Source organism: Triticum aestivum, chromosome 2B (assembly GCF_018294505.1).
Source record: "Triticum aestivum cultivar Chinese Spring chromosome 2B, IWGSC CS RefSeq v2.1, whole genome shotgun sequence".
NCBI classification, from domain to species: Eukaryota; Viridiplantae; Streptophyta; class Magnoliopsida; order Poales; family Poaceae; genus Triticum; species Triticum aestivum.
The window spans coordinates 50,372,664-50,379,184 of NC_057798.1; the positions used below are offsets into that span (position 1 = coordinate 50,372,664).

The 6,521-nt window shown below is 40.7% G+C and overlaps 2 long non-coding RNA genes across 5 annotated transcripts; one reads left to right on the plus strand and one right to left on the minus strand.

The window, feature by feature from the left end:
• Positions 1-380: 380 nt before the first annotated feature.
• LOC123043393 (uncharacterized) lies at positions 381-4,070 on the minus strand. 3 transcript variants are annotated; one of them, XR_006419177.1, is made up of 6 exons: positions 3,753-4,070; positions 3,447-3,533; positions 3,238-3,368; positions 2,268-3,087; positions 2,068-2,178; positions 381-656 (listed from the first exon to the last, which is right to left on the minus strand). It is a non-coding gene; the product is annotated as an uncharacterized lncRNA (long non-coding RNA). The 3 variants fall into 3 exon arrangements; XR_006419175.1 differs by having other exon boundaries at positions 2,068-3,087; XR_006419176.1 differs by lacking the exon at positions 3,238-3,368 and having other exon boundaries at positions 2,068-3,087.
• A 115-nt stretch (positions 4,071-4,185) lies between these two features.
• LOC123043392 (uncharacterized) lies at positions 4,186-6,521 on the plus strand. 2 transcript variants are annotated; one of them, XR_006419174.1, is made up of 4 exons: positions 4,187-4,531; positions 5,110-5,382; positions 5,459-6,053; positions 6,127-6,521. It is a non-coding gene; the product is annotated as an uncharacterized lncRNA (long non-coding RNA). The 2 variants fall into 2 exon arrangements; XR_006419173.1 differs by having other exon boundaries at positions 4,186-4,531; positions 5,110-6,053.

The following is a 6,521-nucleotide window of genomic DNA, read 5'->3' on the forward strand; positions in this document are numbered from 1 at the left end:
AGGGGACTTGATGCTTTAATGCTATGGTTGGGTTTTACCTTAATGAATCTTTAGTAGTTGCGGACGCTTGCTAGAGTTCCAATCATAAGTGCATACTAGATCACGATTGGCGCGCGTTGCTGCGCCCATTTATTTTTCAATAGAGTGATAGTAATTTTACAAATAGATAGACATGGAAAAATTGATTTCCTATTTTTAGTGAAAGAACTTATATGCCTATGCTAATATTTATTATTTTATATAGCTATCATCTTGTATATTTTCCGGTCATATTTACCATCCTCTTAGTTCCATGTACAAGTTTTTCCTAGCATCTCATGAATTGGATCATAAATATACAACATAGGCATTTCATGACCATGAATGTTCCAAGAGGTGACCGTACAAGGAAAGTGAACAAATGGCATTCCATAAAACTGATCACTATACTAATCTTGGCAAAGCTTCTCAGCGAAACACGTCGAAATAGTAATAGTGTGACATCCTTACAAAGTGCTAATTTCTCTTAGTTACATATATGTAAGTGACATTGGCAATACAGTTAAAGGATGAAGTATCTGATGCAACTAAAGTAGACGTGGAAAGCTGCAATGCTCTCAGTGGATGGATGAGCTCCTTCAACTGTTGGTGCATTCAATACTCCCAATGCTTGTGCCCTGTATATTTGTAGAGGAAAAAAGATCAGTGGAAGTACTACACATACAGATCCAAAATGCAACCGTGACCTTTCTGTTCAGATCAATACAAATGATTTTTTTATAAATAACAGTGCAAGACAATACAAATACTATTTGGTGAGAAATGTGGCCCCATTTGGTCATGTACATTACAAACTTAACTATATACAAACTATGCAAAGATGAGCGCACATTATTCTTACCAAGGAAGAAGCTACATAATCAATGTCAGCTTTAGTTGGTTCAGTATATGTACAGAAATCACCAGCACTTAGGGTCGCAGCAGCATTGGTCTCGAGTAAATAATAATATAAATATTTAATAAAAATAAACCCAGTGATGCTCAACCGATCTGTGGATGAATTTATTTGGCTGACATCTAGTAACTACTGTTATTAGCATATACTATCTCCATTGCTAAATATATGACGTTTTGGCAGTTTAAATTAAAATGCCCAAATGTCTTATGTTTAGGAGTTGAGGTAGTACATAGTTAGACACGGTAAATCATAATGAAGCCATTTGTTGTTACTCATACAATTGGAATCACATTTAATAATAGTTCTTTATTTGAGCAAAGGTTAAATGCAAATTATATAAAAAATTCTTAACAACCTTCATCATCTGCGCTGGTTCCACAACATTCTACAAAACACCTATGCTAATTTCTAGGGATGAAAATGCAGCGGAAACGGACAGAACTGAGTGCTACCACATTTGTTTTCATATTCTTTTGCAGAAGCGGAAACGAATACAGAAACCCCGGAAATGAATGCGGAAACAGATACTACCAGAAACGGACACGGAGCGAATACAAAGCAGACACGGAAACATAAGTGGGTGTTGACCGGAACTTAAAACCCCTTTGAATCATAGAGAAATACACACAAACACAAACAAATTTACTGAATTATTAATTAACATGGCTACAAAATAATATCATTGTGTTAACAACTTATGTAGTATTGTAGTAGTACTGGACAATTGCACATAGGATCAAGCTGAGTACATGTGTGGTGGTAGAAGTTGGGCCTCAAATGATCCGTTCTACTCATTGTGTCATTGTGTGTTTTTGGTGTGGTTGGGCTACAAAGCAGCCATAGGTCTATGATCAAAACGGAAATTCCATATTCACGGAAACGAAAAGTTCCGTTTCTATGCATGTTCCACCGGAAAACACCGTTCCGTTTTTGTTTCCGTTTCCGCATAAAAACATTCCATTTCCACTTCCGTTTTGCAAATTTCCATTTCCGTTTCCATATTTTCCCTCTGTTTCCATTTTTCCTTTGGAAAAACGGAATGTTTCCACTCCACTTTCATCCTTACTAATTTCTTCAAACACGACTAAGATAATCAACTTAGAAGTGAGGCTGTGAGAGGCATGGTTCACCTTGATCGTCCAACATGAGGAAGCCAGGGAGGCGACCACAATCTGGTTGCAGGCTCATAGTGAAGCACCAGTCACCATGGTGAGTTGTAGCACAAGAGCAGCTGCAGTTACCTATCCACACAAATTTCATACTATATATTGAATTAATCACAGAAAGTTATTTTAATTGTCCAGGCCCAATAGAAATTCATATAGTTTACATGTCAAAATGGCACACGGCATATGGTAGAAGACACTATGTTACATGGCAATACATGGATCATCATCTCCCTCACATTTGTTTGTAACACTGAAAAACAAATATATATGATTAGCAGTGAGCCAATGACAAGAAATTTATACACACCTATTCATTTTAGGTGGCCATAAGCGCAATAACTAAAGATATGTAATGTATGTGTGCCACTGGAGAAAACACATCCTTACATGCATGGTTAGTACACACATTATAAGACAAAGATATACTTGTGCACTTAAATTACTGTTGTGCTCTTATCTTAGACCATGTGGTTCTATCAAACTTTCTATATGCTCATAGTGAATTTGCAAAGATAATCCTCGCTGAATTTTGTGTTTTCTTCCTTTATCAATAAATGTCTTATATTAGTCTGCAGACAGTTGTGTTTTGCCATTAGATAGTATTTATGTCTAACAAAATTGGAGAAGCCACACCAAAAGTGAGATAAGAACGTTACCTTCGAACATTTGACTCGGCAACGGGATAGTATCAGTGCAGGTATTTCAAGCATGCATGAAGTAGTGAGCGAGCAACAACAACCTCTTCAAACTTTCTTGCGTGAAATTATTCATAATGTAATGAAGGCACTATAATACCGCACAAAAAATCTTATACAAGATTAAAGGAAAAATTGGGTGAGAGGCTGATAAATGAAACGTCTTAAATTTGATTGCATGGTAATTTCACCATTCAATTTTAACATACAGTAATGTTTTACTTACATATCTAACATGGACAGGATCAAATATGCCAAAAGCAACACCCACTGCCTTTTGAGTGACCTGCAAAGTGGTGCAGAATCTAATTAGTACTCCACTATCTATAAGCACAAGAAGTGCCAAAAGCAACATCCACTGTCTATAAGCAGGTTTGTCTATTAGGAATATATGGCATTAACAGTAGTTACCGTTAACTTGGCCTTATAGACAAACCTGCTTATAATCTCCTACAGAAAATCATTGTTTTGTGATTGTAGTGGCGCCTCCGATTTCACTGACATATATCAGCAACCCAAGAAGTCAACACTTTCAGAAAGTACAACTTTGAAAGTTACGATCCTAACCTGCAGATTTATAGTACAATGTAAATAGCTACCGTGCATGTAACAACTTCAATCATATACATGGAACCCAGAATTTACCTTCTAAGTGTCATGTCAACTAATGGAAACAGGAGAAGGATAAATTCAGGGAAGATCAATAAAAATGCGGCCAAATCCTGTCAACCACTGAAAAATCATGAAGTTAATAATTGCTGCAAATGGAAATTGTATAACAAATAGAACAACCTTAATTTAACAACAGAAAAAACGATGCGATGAGCAATAAATCTATACCCGTAGAGGCGCTAGCAGAGGAGATCCAAAAGAGGGGATTTTCAAAGGAGGGGAGATTGGCAGAATTTAGATAACGAAGGAGATCAGAGCTGAGGAGGAAGACAGACGCACCTGCTCAACGCGCTCCATGGGCGTCAACTCGGGATGCCGCGCTGCGCGTGCGTCCCCGCCGTCGTCGATGCCGGCCAGTGGGCGCAGGTCCAGTGGCCCGTCCGCCCGCCCCCGTGCCCCAGGCTCGTCGAATCGAACCCCCTCCGCAACCCAGCACGCACAAATCCCCTCCCTCACTCCCCAGCCTGGCCAGTTCCTCTGTATCGAGCGAAGAGATTTTTTCTGTGGAGACGAAAGGCTTGGGTTGCCATGGGGCACGGTGCAGAGGGGCGGAGGAGATCGTCGCCATTGTTAATGAGCGAGCAAGAGGAGGGAAGGACGCCGCTGCCTGAGGGACTGGCATCAGGTGACATGCCTACAGCATGTCACGCTGCAACATGCGGCCTCCCATCCGCCCTCCAATCTTCATCCAACGACCCACAGCGATCCAAGGCAAAAAAAATCCTTGGCGATCAGACTTGGACCAAGTCGCAGTGGTTCTGCCCGCTCGGAACCAATTTGTGGCGGAGAAAGGGGAGATTGGCGCTGAGAGTTGCCGCCGCAAAGGATAGGTAGGGTCGCGCCGCCGCCGAGGAGGACCCGCAGGGTCGCGCTGCCGCCGCCCAAGTGAAGCGCTCCGCCTCACCGCGGTGGTAATCAGCGCCGCCGAGCCCCCGCGGGAACCAGCTCCGCCGAGTCGCCGGGGAACTAGAAGAGCGTCGCCGTGCGCCGGGTAGCAGCAACTTGCCGCCACGGTCCACGGAGGAGCGCCACCCTGACCACCATGTCCGGTTTCCCAGGTCGTCTCTCCTCTTCCTTCACATCAGTTTGATGCCTGTGTAGTTTGGGTTCAGAGTTAGCACGGTTTGGGTTAGTTTCGTTTCAGAATTAACTGATAATATGTGTAGTTCTATGACTTTGCATCAATATCACCGCTGCACCAAAACAAGTTAAATTACGTGTGCCCTCTCCTAGTATACTGCAGATTACTCCGTAGATTGGAAACACTACACCTTTTTGTGCCCTCTCCTGGACATAGTTGACTGAAGCCTTGGTGTAGCGTCCACTGTAATTAAATCTATCCCTCGGTCTCTTTATTTGTGAAGGAAAAATATATATGTGATATCTGTTTAGCAACGCCACAACAAAAGTTTAAGGATGGATAAACTCTGGATCCATCATTTTTCCTATGTAAACTAGATGGCATACTGAATCATCATATTCAGTGTGAGTGTGAGTAATTTATCTTTTATATATGAGTTGTTGTACCATCCTGACATGTATATACAGATATGTCTTGACATGTTGTACCATCCTTGCTACCGGAACCGATAAGATTGCAGTCCACTAATTTATATACTTTGTTTTCGTTTGGCAGAATTAAGTGTTGTGCAATGGCAGAAATTGGAAAGAGGACACCCAAAGTTGGTATGAGGTTCAGAGAATCGGAAGAGGTTTGGGAGTTTTGGGTAGATTATGGGGGGTCACATCGGCTTTGATGCGAGGAAAAGATCCACAATCAAAAGCAGATGTGATGGTGTGATTACTTCACGCTGGTTTGTTTGTTCCAATGAAGGCCATCGAAGGAAAAACTCCTATGTTGGTGGAAGCAAGCGAAGTATACACTCCGATTATTTTGAGGCTTTCTAAGGTGAGTATGAAAGATCAACGGCTGCATGTTGTAGAGTATTGGATGGAAATAACAGATTTGTTGTTGCTATTGCGAGGTTGCATGGAGATTTACAGTTTGAGGAGGAGCGCATAGTGGTAGGTGATCCTTTGACCAAAACGGTTTCATGTAGTTGTGGGATGTTCAATAGAACAGGAATCTTGTGTGCACATGGTCTAAAAGTGCTTGATTTGATGAACATAAAGACATTGCCGGCACATTATGTCTTGAAGAGGTCGACTAGAGAAGCTCGCAATGGAAGTATTGAAGATAGACAAGGAAGGAATGTGGTAGAAAATCCAAAAATGGAAGCTGAACTTCGATACAAGGATTTGTCTCATAAATTTCACAAAATGGCACAAAAAGCAGCCAACTCTCCACAATGTTGTATTCTATTGGATAATGCACTTGATTCCGCCGCTCCGCATATACATGATTTACTCAATGCATCCACTAGTGCCATGAATGAACTATGTAAAGACAAAGAGAATGTTGACCCAAATGTGCAGTAAGTAGATGAGTTGCTTAGATCTGCACGGCTGAACAAAAAAGAGGTTCAGTCAAAGAACTTAAGGAGAAAGAAAAATTGGCTTGACAAGTTACTCAAGGGGAAGCACAGAGTAACTAAAGGACCAACAAAACAGGGAGAAAAGGTAAGTTGCAATTGGTACATGATATGTTGTTATTGCTCATTTGTTAACTAATTACAGTGATTTTTATTCTTAGCCACAAAGGAAGAAGGATGACAACAAAAGAAAAAAGATGGTGTGCAGCCTCAAGTAGAAGTGGAGAAGTATGACAACAACAAAGAAGTAAATTTGGTGCTTCAAGAGTGCAATAATATTATGAGTTTCACCCAACTCTTGACGGCTGACCATGATAATCTGTTCTAGCATGGAAGCTCCTTAGATAATGTTTTGTACATGGTGGTAATGATGATGATTATCTGTTCTAGCATGGAACTTGTTAGATACAGTAGTATTTTGGACATGGTTAACTATAGTAGTATGGGGTTAACTATATTATTTTGTAGCCTAAGTGTACAAGCAAGTGGTACTGAATTTGAATGTATTGACCTTTTGAATTACAAGCAAGTGGCACTGAATTTCAATCAAGTGGTA